Raw genomic sequence first — 13,468 nt, forward strand, 5'->3', positions numbered from 1 at the left:
TCAGACAATGGCACTATATACCAGTAGCAAGAAATGAGGGTATTTATAACCCCAATATATTCTTTGAATTCCCAGTCAGACAATGGCACTATATACCAGTAGCAAGAAATGAGGGTATTTATAACCCCAATATATTCTTTGAATTACCAGTCAGAAACTGGCACTATATGGCAGTAGCAAGAAATGAGGGTATTTGTAACCCCAATATATTCTTTGAATTCCCAGTCAGACAATGGCACTATATACCAGTAGCAAGAAATGAGGGTATTTATAACCCCAATATATTCTTTGAATTCCCAGTCAGACAATGGCACTATATACCAGTAGCAAGAAATGAGGGTATTTATAACCCCAATATATTCTTTGAATTACCAGTCAGAAACTGGCACTATATGGCAGTAGCAAGAAATGAGGGTATTTGTAACCCCAATATATTCTTTGAATTCCCAGTCAGACAATGGCACTATATACCAGTAGCAAGAAATGAGGGTATTTATAACCCCAATATATTCTTTGAATTCCCAGTCAGACAATGGCACTATATACCAGTAGCAAAAATTGTGGGTGCACGTAACCCCAATATATTCTTTGAATTCCCAGTCAGACAATGGCACTATATGGCAGTAGCAAAAATATTGGGTGTATATAGCCCCAATTCTATTGCTAAGGGACTTGCAGGGTATTTCTGGGGTGAAGGTGGGGGGGAACACCGTTGGAACGGGTATCGGGGGTATATATCGGGTATACGGGAATACACTGACAGTGTATTCCATTCAGGATCCTGGGAAAGCTGGGTTGCGGCGATTGAGCCCGTCAGTGCCACGTTACACTGACAAGCTTCTCCCTGGAATTTAGCTCTTATAAGAGCTGTTGGTTGTCTTCTCCTTCCTATCCTAGCCTGTCCCTGCCTACGCAGAATCTAAGCCCTAGCTAACTGGACGGAAACCTCCGTCCCCGGTGAATTGCAAGCTCAGAATGACGCGAAGCTGGGCGTCGCTGTTCTTTTAAATTAGAGGTCACATGTTTTCGGCAGCCAATGGGTTTTGCCTACTTTTTTCAACGTCACCGGTGTCGTAGTTCCTGTCCCACCTACCCTGCGCTGTTATTGGAGCAAAAAAGGCGCCAGGGAAGGTGGGAGGGGAATCGAGTAATGGCGCACTTTACCACGTGGTGTTCGATTCGATTCGAACATGCCGAACAACCTAATATCCGATCGAACATGAGTTTGATAGAACACTGTTCGCTCATCTCTATTATAGTCAACTGAGATCCCATAATGCAATGTTCTCTCATATAAGAAGCTCAGAGAATACTGAAGTTACCTCTTTGTTTGAACAGTCAAAAAACATATAATTAAAAATATGTAAAACAAATCATTGAAAAAGTTATCATTCCTTTAAAACAAAAAGACTATAGAACCAAGTATGGAATAATGGCGGCATAGACAGGCCTCTCGGAGCAACAATGAATAAATACAGTTATGGTTACCGGAATACAGTCCTATGAAAAAGTTTGGGCACCCCTATTAATCTTAATCATTTTTAGTTCTAAATATTTTGGTGTTTGCAACAGCCATTTCAGTTTGATATATCTAATAACTGATGGACACAGTAATATTTCAGGATTGAAATGAGGTTTATTGTACTAACAGAAAATGCGCAATATGCATTAAACCAAAATTTGACCGGTGCAAAAGTATGGGCACCTCAACAGAAAAGTGACATTAATATTTAGTAGATCCTCCTTTTGCAAAGATAACAGCCTCTAGTCGCTTCCTGTAGCTTTTAATCAGTTCCTGGATCCTGGATAAAGGTATTTTGGACAAACAATTCAAGTTCAGTTAAGTTTGATGGTCGCCGAGCATGGACAGCCCGCTTCAAATCATCCCACAGATGTTCAATGATATTCAGGTCTGGGGACTGGGATGGCCATTCCAGAACATTGTACTTGTTCCTCTGCATGAATGCCTGAGGATTTGGAGCGGTGTTTTGGATCATTGTCTTGCTGAAATATCCATCCCCGGAGTAACTTCAACTTCGTCACTGATTCTTGAACATTATTCTCAAGAATCTGCTGATACTGAGTGGAATCCATGCGACCCTCAACTTTAACAAGATTCCCGGTGTCGGCATTGGCATTCTTGGAATGCTGTTTCTTTTTGGACGCCATGCATAACGCCTTTTTTTACAACCAAACAACTCAATCTTTGTTTCCAAAATGAAGTTGGCTTCTCCAAATGTGCTTTTGCATACCTCAGGCAACTCTATTTGTGGCGTACGTGCAGAAACGGCTTCTTTCTCATCACTCTCCCTGACAGCTTCTCCTTGTGCAAAGTGCGCTGTATTGTTACCGATGCACAGTGACACCATCTGCAGCAAGATGATGCTGCAGCTCTTTGGAGGTGGTCTGTGGATTGTCCTTGACTGTTCTCACCATTCTTCTTCTCTGCCTTTCTGATATTTTTCTTGGCCTGCCACTTCTGGGCTTAACAAGAACTGTCCCTGTGGTCTTCCATTTCCTTACTATGTTCCTCACAGTGGAAACTGACAGGTTAAATCTCTGAGACAACGTTTTGTATCCTTCCCCTGAACAACTATGTTGAACAATCTTTGTTTTCAGATCATTTGAGAGCGGGCTGTCCATGTTCGGCGACCATCAAACTTACCTGAACTTGAAGCTAGAGGCTGTTATCTTTGCAAAAGGAGGATCTACTAAATATTAATGTCACTTTTCTGTTGAGGTGCCCATACTTTTGCACCGGTCAAATTTTGGTTTAATGCATATTGCGCATTTTCTGTTAGTACAATAAACCTCATTTCAATCCTGAAATATTACTGTGTCCATCAGTTATTAGATATATCAAACTGAAATGGCTGCTGCAAACACCAAAATATTTAGAACTAAAAATGATTAAGATTAATAGGGGTGCCCAAACTTTTTCATAGGACTGTATGTGTTTCGATATGTTATTATGGCCACAATGGGCTCTTAATGGGTTAACGGTCAAGAATAGTAAAATGTGACTAAATAGAAGAGTCACGATTTTATCTCCCGTGATACAATACACATATGACATAGATTGCTGAAAACTATATAATCAGATCTGCAAGCCTCATGTTGAGATCATATATAAGATACTAGCAGATATATGTGAAATCTAAACAAGTAGCGTATAGTATACGGCCCTAGTCCTAGGGGAAAAGAATTCTATTGAATTTGCCATTTAATTACAGGTCACAGATTTCAACTTATCCATTTGCTAATGAATGATTCACACATGGCAAGTGTCTGGAAGCTGCACAGACAATAGCCAAAGTAAAATCCATCACTTGTCAACAGCTTCTCTTCTAAATCCTTCCATGCCCCTGCTAAACTGTGCAACATCAGCATTATGTCTAGCTAACCATTAACCCCTCATTGTGGCCAAGTCCCCAACAAACACAAGAGGTAGAACACAAGATTCCCTGCGGACATATGTCACAATAGGCTACAGAAAGAAACACATAGCAGAGCAGAACTGTCATTGGTGGTCTTGTAACATTTCTAACATGGAGTGACAATGTGAATTTTGTTTGTTCATAAGTTCAATTAGCATTGACCATTCTTAAGTGGTAAACCTATATCTGTAGTGCAAAAACTGTCTTTGGATTTGTTAAATTTTCGTATCAATGGTGTATCCCTGGAGTATGCTATTGATCTTAGATCGGTTCAGGTCTGATTGCTAAGTCAGATCAGTATCACCAGACAGATAACAAAAGTTCTACAGTATGTATAGTATCTGCTCCATTCACTTCTATGGAGTTGTGGGCGCTGCCAGAAATTACAGGAATCCCATAGAAGCAAATGAAGCATCCGTTACACAAGCGCACTGCTACCTCATTCACAAGGAGGTTTTAGGGGGACTTTAGGTGTCCTGTCCTGATCGCTGGGGACCAGGGGAATGAACCCTGAGAAAAGTGACACTTATCCCGTCTTGTAGATAAGGAATAAGCGTCCAAAACAGCACAACCCATTTAATGCCCAGACAGCATTAGTAATATCAAAATAATAGTATCGTATATGGTTATATTTATTTTCTTCTTCTCACTATAAAACACACTCACTGACACTAATCCACGATTTTTCATTCTCTGCCTATCTGTATCTACAGACAGAAGTAACATTTCCAAATTGAGCTAAATTATGATGACCATTATTCAACGATTAATACCCTCACAATTGACTGTACTAGAGAGAGGGCTACCTGCAAAGCATTATGGGAATGCCCGATGAGCCACTGCCTGAGGTCATGTAGTCCTTCTGCACTGTCTTCTTCTGATCTGTAAAAAGGGGGATGGGACAAACTCCAAATCTATTGGGAAACTCATGATCTATGCAGAATCCATTTGCCCATCTATAGTGACAACCGATATAACTGCTTAATAGTTTTCACTTTTGCAAATCATCCTTTGTTGTCCATTAAGTTTGGATCAGAGAATATAGAAAAAAAAACAAAGTACAGTACTACAGTACTACAGTATATGGGGCAGAGCTCCAGTGTATTTAGTGTACTACCCCTGCAATGTGACAGAATTGTGATGGCAAAGACACAGAGAAAAATGACATTTTGTATCTAGTATATGTACAATGCCTAAACCTCCACCATCGTGACATTATAGTATAATATAGACAACTATTTCACTTATTTTTTTGCCTTATATTTCATTTTAAAATCTATTCTCATTTATATAACATGTAGAGAATTAACTTCTTAAGTCACATATAAATGTAAAAGATAGTAATCATAAAAATATTTGGAATCTTTGTGTTGGATCCCAAACATGGCAATATAATAACCACCATACATATGTGATAGACTTTGCTAGGCAATTGGAAAACTGTGCCTCAATGAGATGACCTCCCATTTATAACCGATTAAAAGGCCATACATACCATCATAAATTAACATGTTGTTTGAGCGGATTAGTGACCACATAGAGGCACAGTGTATAACACAAGGAGTATACAAAATCACATAGAAGTCAACAGTCCTCATTTGTGCCGAGCCCGCCAGCAGCTGTGACAAGTTAAAAGCCATTTGATTTAATAGGAATAAGGGATAATAAAGAGAGGCACTCAATGGCGGCGAAATCCCCTAGTGCCTTGCATGTGAAACCTGGTTGAATTATATATTTTTCCCTTGTATTGTAGACACAATAGTGAGACGCACACAAAGTGGCAGCGCACAGGAGGAAATCATTTGTGTGTTACCAGGGAAAAGCATTCATCTTACGACGTCTTGCCTTGTTTTTCTCTCAAGGTAAATTGGCAGTTAATCCCCTCACTGCAAGAAAGATTTCTCTGCCTAAGAAACATTTAGGCAGCGTAACCTCCTATGTGCTAGAGAAAACCTTACATAGGTGTGCTTCCAGATGTAAATTTCCACATATATACAGTTAGGGCCAGAGATATTTGGACAGTGACACAAGTTTTGTTATTTTAGCTGTTTACTAAAACATGTTCAGAAATACAATTATATATATAATATGGGCTGAAAGTGCACACTCCCAGCTGCAATATGAGAGTTTCCACATCCAAATCGGAGAAAGGGTTTAGGAATCACAGCTCTGTAATGCATAACCTCCTCTTTTTCAAGGGACCAAAAGTAATTGGACAATGGACTCTAAGGGCTGCAATTAACTCTGAAGGCGTCTCCCTCGTAAACCTGTAATCAATGAAGTAGTTAAAAGGTCTGGGGTTGATTCCAGGTGTGTGGTTTTGCATTTGGAAGCTGTTGCTGTGACCAGACAACATGCGGTCAAAGGAACTCTCAATTGAGGTGAAGCAGAACATCCTGAGGCTGAAAAAAAAGAAAAAATCCATCAGAGAGATAGCAGACATGCTTGGAGTAGCAAAATCAACAGTCGGGTACATTCTAAGAAAAAAGGAATTGACTAGTGAGCTTGGGAACTCAAAAAGGCCTGGGCGTCCACGGATGACAACAGTGGTGGATGATCGCCGCATACTTTCTTTGGTCAAGAAGAACCCGTTCACAACATCAACTGAAGTCCAGAACACTCTCAGTGAAGTAGGTGTATCTGTCTCTAAGTCAACAGTAAAGAGAAGACTCCATGAAAGTAAATACAAAGGGTTCACATCTAGATGCAAACCATTCATCAATTCCAAAAATAGACAGGCCAGAGTTAAATTTGCTGAAAAACACCTCAAGAAGCCAGCTCAGTTCTGGAAAAGTATTCTATGGACAGATGAGACAAAGATCAACCTGTACCAGAATGATGGGAAGAAAAAAGTTTGGAGAAGAAAGGGAACGGCACATGATCCAAGGCACACCACATCCTCTGTAAAACATGGTGGAGGCAACGTGATGGCATGGGCATGCATGGCTTTCAATGGCACTGGGTCACTTGTGTTTATTGATGACATAACAGCAGACAAGAGTAGCCGGATGAATTCTGAAGTGTACCGGGATATACTTTCAGCCCAGATTCAGCCAAATGCTGCCAAGTTGATCGGACGGCACTTCATAGTACAGATGGACAATGACCCCAAGCATACAGCCAAAGCTACCCAGGAGTTCATGAGTGCAAAAAAGTGGAACATTCTGCAATGGCCAAGTCAATCACCAGATCTTAACCCAATTGAGCATGCATTTCACTTGCTCAAATCCAGACTTAAGGCGGAAAGACCCACAAACAAGCAAGACCTGAAGGCTGCGGCTGTAAAGTCCTGGCAAAGCATTAAGAAGGAGGAAACCCAGCGTTTGGTGATGTCCATGAGTTCCAGACTTAAGGCAGTGATTGCCTCCAAAGGATTCGCAACAAAATATTGAAAAAAAAAATATTTTGTTTGGGTTATGTTTATTTGTCCAATTACTTTTGAGCTCCTAAAATGTGGAGTGTTTGTAAAGAAATGTGTACAATTCCTACATTTTCTATCAGATATTTTTGTTCAACCCTTCAAATTAAACGTTACAATCTGCACTTGAATTCTGTTGTAGAGGTTTCATTTCAAAACCAATGTGGTGGCATGCAGAGCCCAACTCGCGAAAATTGTGTCACTGTCCAAATATTTCTGGCCCTAACTGTAGATAAGCTGAAGGATATAACATGGATACAATAGATAGATGGATGATGGATGGATGGATGGATAGATAGATAGATAGATAGATAGATAGATAGATAGATAGATAGTTGGATGGAGGGATGGATGGATGGGTGGATGATGGATAGTTGGCTGATGGATGGATGGATGGATGGGTGGATGGATGGATGGATAGATAGATAGATAGATAGATAGATAGATAGATAGAATAAGTAAATCGTGTTATTTAGATATGTGACAATTTGATAGTTTAACTGGAAAATGTGACTGATGCAGTACCATTTCATACAAGTGCTTCTTCTTTACATGCACTGTAAAGCTGGAGCCCTACAATAAACACTTCAATGTCCTTATCCCACAATTGTAAACATTTGCTAGTTTCATATGAGAGTTAAAAACACACTGAACTATCAGACCCCAGACCAGGCTCCAAACTGTATTCAGACCTCAGACTAGACCCCTTTAAAATCTAGAGTTGCCCGTGTAATGCTGGACTAGATAGGTCCTCCACAACAAGAGACGCTGAGAATGACTGCTCTCCGTTCTGGCCAAGAGAACAGGATTCTCAGAGAGTGCTATCTATTATTAAAACATTACCAGAATATTAAACTTTTTTTTAGGAATGACCATGATAGTTTGCACTTGGCAGCACTACAAGATATGTGCCCATTATAAGAATTCATTATATCAGAATTGCAGGGAATCCCTGTATGCGTTCTGATCATCATCTTTTCCATTTCACTTGGCTCAGTGATATCGTGTTTCTACAAAAATAAGACAGGGTCTTTTTTTTTTTTTCAAAATAAAAGGGGTATGGCTTAATTTTGGGGTAGGTATTATTTTTCGAGCACCCGAGTGAATCAGATTCTTTTCTTATTCTCTCTGGGCGAATCTTGTACAACTAACCATAACTTAAATTCATTGGTGGTGCAGCATCAGTGGGTCTTAAAAAACTTACTGGCATTCTCTGTCACTTTTTTTGCTCTCTATATTTCCCCTCTCCTGTACAGTAAGGGCGAGGTGTGGTAATGGAGTGGCTGCATCTGTGGGAGCGAGCAGGGTGGCACCTAATGTCCGATCATGTAGGTAGCCAAGTCTACAGCATAGTAGCAGCCAGAAGGTGGAACTAGGAAGGCAGACTCAGGAGGCGTGATTCTGGAACAGGTGAGCAGATTTTGCCCTGCCATGGTGGGAAGTAGTGGGGCACTTACTTGTCCAGGATAGTTGGGAGTTACGGTATGCCTATTCTCCATCTCTGTGACGTCAGCATCGTCACGTGACATAACCTAGTGCTAAAGGTGCTGACTATAAGTAAGGCTTATTTTTGGAGTAGGACTTATATTTCAAGCCTACTCCATAAACCCTTATTTTTAGATAAACAAGTTATTATGGGCTTCTCTTGAGCTGATATTGGTCTTCAGTATGGCTGATTTGAAATGGGACTAATAAAAATGTTAAATTTCTCTTTGCTATTTTACTACCTGAAATTTTCAGTGTTATTTCACTGTGACCCTTTAAAGGGATCCAATCATTAGGTACCCTTTTTTCTGACTAACACATAGGAATAGCCTTAAGAAAAGCTATTCTTCTCCTACCTTTAGATATCTTCTCCACGCCTCCGCTCTGTAGAAATCCCTTTTTTCTTTGGATGCAAATTAGTTCTCTCACAGCACTTAGGGCGTCCCCAATGATGCGAGAGAAATCTCCAGCGATGCCTTACGTGTAAGCGGCCACAAGAAGATGACCGCTTACACAGCTTACTATGCAAGCGGCCATTTTCTTGTGGCCGTGGGCATGCGCAGTTGGCTCTGCCCGATGCCCGATGGCAGAGCCGACTGCACATGCCTAGAAGATTGAAACCCAGGAGGGAAGAAGACATGGGGCTCCAGCCTAAAAGCCAGACATGTTTGTGGCAGTCTCTGGAGAATAAACATCTGATGTTGTCTTACAAAAAGTTAAGCCTTTGATCCTAATAGCAGTAAATGTATCACTAGATAATTCACCAAAACTAAGTTTGAGTTTGTTTAGTTTAGAATTGGTCTACAAAGCATCTGCCTAAAATAAATCAGAGTAATGTATAGAGTGATCGACTAATAAGAAAAATAATCTGATCCCTATTAATGTCTTACTGACTAAATATTATTGTGTAATTTTGTCCCTTTTGGTCAAAATTCCATCACTGCAAAGCAGATTCCTGAGAATCAGATTCTTATAAATTTTTATAGTTCTGTATAAATACCTTGTTCGACTCTCCTGTGTATGGTTAAACCTATTCAGCATAGCCAAAAAGTACTTCAACACTAAGTACCAATGAAACATAAATGAAACGATCCAGTTTGAAAATGTAATTAATTAACCAATTAATTAACTCAACAGGGCTTGATTTACTAAGGAGTTAATGTGTTCATTTCTACAGTTAGTCTGTAGCATGTAATTAATAGGGATTAAGATATATTACAGGTCATTTACTGGATGAAAAATAGTGCATTACATCCAACGCAGATGTTGACCCTCTGAGGGTTTGCATTCCCATGGTTCAATGCATGTACTAACATATCTTATAAGATTAAAGTCTGAACCACCAGCACATTTAGGCCACCTCTTAACTATTATTACATAAAAGTATTTTTTGAAAGGCTGTTTTTTTTTTCCTTCCTAAAAATATGTATAATTAGCAGGGTAAGGCTTCTCATTCATATTCTATAGTTGTCAGCTGAATACTCTCTTAGTCACTGGTAAATCCTCCTTATACAGCCATGGATATGCACACTCTGGTCAGTCTTGCATGCATGTGTTTTCAATGAAAAAAGTCACTGCCAGACAACTCTGGCAGGGGTTTATCTCTGGAGGAACAAAGATATTGAGCAGCTGAAACAACCTGCCAATTATTACCTTCTCTGATATCTTCTATTGGAGAAGACTCTGAAAGCATAACCCCCCCTCCCCCATTTTATTATAAGTTTTTCAATTATACAACATGGTTTTTTTTTCTGTTTAGCAAGATCCTTAAAGGGGTATTCCCAACTGGCTTGTTCAGCAACCTGCAGGCTATGTGCTCTATTCACTTCCTGGTTTTCTCGGTACATTGGTGGGCAGGGTTTCACTTGCTCTGCTAGCTCTCTTCATAGCAGTACATGTTTGCAGTCAGTAATGAGGGATGCTTGTAAATAAATTAGCACAGTATCAGTGGAAGATGCTCAATATGAAGCTGATGTAGCAGAGCTGGATTTGATAGGTGATGAGAATCCCAAATTTACATGCTACAGGAACAAGAGTCAGCTTGCAATGAACTCCGTTTTAGGTCTGTGTTTACATACAGAGGTAATGGACTCCCTATCTCAACCCTTATCAGCAAAATTTATTAGCAGACTGATAACTGGAAGATAAACAGAGCAGAAATACAAGATGCTCCCCAGTCCTGAGCGCTCAGCTTCCCCTCCCTCCTGAGAGCAGTGAGCAGTCACTTGTCCTGGGCGGAGAGATAAGATCATCCCCAGTTCAGTAGTTATGGAAACACAGTGTAAACAATGAAGTGAATAATCTCAGATAGCAGCCAAACAAAGCAGTTGTGCTGAAGCAATGTATTTAGGAAAAGTCTTAAATCCACATAAGCTAGCAGTATAGCTAGGATCCTTAAGATGGGACAACCCCTTTAAATTTCCACTATGTAAAGTTCGGTGTATCTAAAGTGAACCCCAATACTCTTCTTTCCTGTTGTATCTATATGCAACAAGCTCAAAGGTTAGCATTATATTAAATAGAAATATAAGCACAAGATGGGCACCATAAAATTATGTATAACCAAAGTGCTGATTCTACATATTTGTAACAATGAGTCAAGAAACAAAGATAAAATATATGCCTATAGAATCCTACATCTAAAAATGTAAATGCTTCTTTAAATCTATTAAGAACGCACAAAATGAACACATTTTCTCACCCTTATAATGGCTGAAGGAACCTTACAATACTGCTTGCAAATTGCAAAAAAGTTATAAAATACCAAGTGGCAGTGTTAACAACCTAAATGCTACACAAAATAGATTAGTAAATATTAAATGTCACACCATAACCCAAATAAATACAGAATTTCAGCAAAGAATAGAATACTGCAGATGAAAATCATACAAAGCCAGTGACGTAACTAGGAATGGCTGGGCCCCAAGACGAACATTTGAGATGGGGTCCCCCTCCACGACCGACCCAAAGTTGAGAACGATATCACTGTCAATAAGGCTCCATCAGGAGTGGTTCAGTGATTTCCACCATTTATAGGCCTTCCTGTATGTTATAATAGCTGGACAATACAACATAATGTATTCGATCCATATTTTCTAACTAATATAATAATCTCTACTTTATTAATATCTACTTATGTGAGAATTAATGTAACTTAATTAATGCTTGTTTGTTAATGTATGATTGTTGTTCTCTAAAAAAATTTAAATAATCCCTTAATAAAAATTATTGAAACAAATAAAATAAAAGTTAAGGAAGGATAATACAAATTGTTTAAGTATCATTGAGGAGATAGCTAGAAAAATACAATTGTGATCCAAATACAGCAAAAAGTATCAGAGATAATAATACTGAGGATGCACAAGCTTGTATGACAAAAATTATTAATTCCATTCCATTAAAAGTAATGAAGTTGCTCGCTTCTGGCTTACACATTTCAGGCCTGCACATTGCTTTAAAGGGATCCTATCATTCAGACGACATTTTTTCTAAGTACCATGTCAGAATAGCCTTAAGAAAGGTTATTCTTCTCCTACCTTTCGTTGTCTTCTCCATTCATCTACAATCCCGGTTCTTGTCGGTATGTAAATTAGCTCTCTCGCAGCAATGGGGGCGGGCCCCAGCACTCAGACAGCACTGGGGGAGTCCCCAACTCTCTCCAGCGCCGCCTCCTCTTCTTCAGCACCGTCATCTTCAGCCTCTTCTTCCGGTGGTGGCTTGTAACTTCCAAGGCCTCCGGCCTTAGGCAGAGAAGACTGCGCATGCCCATAGGCCAAGAGAAAATGCCCGCTTGCATAGTATTGTAAGCGGCAATTTTCTCAGAGCCTGTGGGCATGCACAGTCTGCTCTGCCCAAGGCCTAGAAGTAAGAAGACACCCTCGGAAGAAGAGAATGAAGAGGCCATTCCTGACGAAGATGGAGGCGGCGCTGGAGAGACTTCTCTCACAGTATTGGGGCCGTCCTCAGTGCTGTCTGAGCACTGGGGCCCACCTCCAGTGCTGCGAGAGAGCTAATTTGCATACCGAGAGAAACTGGGATTGTAGGCGAACAGCGGCGCAGAGTAGACGACGAAAGGTAGGAGATGAATAGCCGTTCTTAAGGCTATTCCGACGTGGTACTTGGAAAAAATGTTGTCTCAATGATAGGATCCCTTTAAAGGGGTTATCTGCATGCAGACGATGGAAACATGAAAATGGAGGCCGGGCACTAGTGTGAACCTAGCGTCAGTCTGGGCAAAAACAGAGATTGTCATTAGTTCTGTGTATGCTGTTTTCTAAATTTTCAATAGAAATGGTTGCAAAAGTTCTAAAAAATATATATTCTATTTTAGTTAATGCCACATATTACATATTGAGATTTTCCTGCAGTTATTTTGTCTCTTGTGTATACCAGTGACTTTTTTTCACAGTTGTACCAATACCTCCCCTGTAAACTGGGGTGTGAATGGAACCTTAGCTGACATTTTATATATATACTTATTTTTTGTGTGTATTAATAGTGTAGTAATACTATACCTGATTTGAGATATGTAAAAAAATTTGGTAAGGAAATTTTGGACTCGAAGCATTGATGACTACTAGAGATGAGCGAACACTAAAATGTTCGAGGTTCGAAATTCGATTCGAACAGCCGCTCACTGTTCGAGTGTTCGAATGGGTTTCGAACCCCATTATAGTCTATGGGGAACATATACTCGTTAAGGGGGAAACCCAAATTCGTGTCTAGAGGGTCACCAAGTCCACTATGACACCCCAGGAAATGATACCAACACCCTGGAATGACACTGGGACAGCAGGGGAAGCATGTCTGGGGGCATAAAAGTCACTTTATTTCATGGAAATCCCTGTCAGTTTGCGATTTTCGCAAGCTTCCCCATAGAAATGCATTGGCCAGTGCTGATTGGCCAGAGTACGGAACTCGACCAATTAGCGCTGGCTCTGCTGGAGGAGGCGGAGTCTAAGATCGCTCCACACCAGTCTCCATTCAGGTCCGACCTTAGACTCCGCCTCCTCCGGCAGAGCCAGCGCTGATTGGCCGAAGGCAATCTGATGTAGCAGAGCCGAGGGTGCACTAGAACCCCTGTGCAAACTCAGTTCACGCTAATAGAATGCATTGGCCAGCGCTGATT

The sequence above is a fragment of the Leptodactylus fuscus genome, chromosome 2 (genome assembly GCF_031893055.1).
Source record: "Leptodactylus fuscus isolate aLepFus1 chromosome 2, aLepFus1.hap2, whole genome shotgun sequence".
NCBI lineage: Eukaryota > Metazoa > Chordata > Amphibia > Anura > Leptodactylidae > Leptodactylus > Leptodactylus fuscus.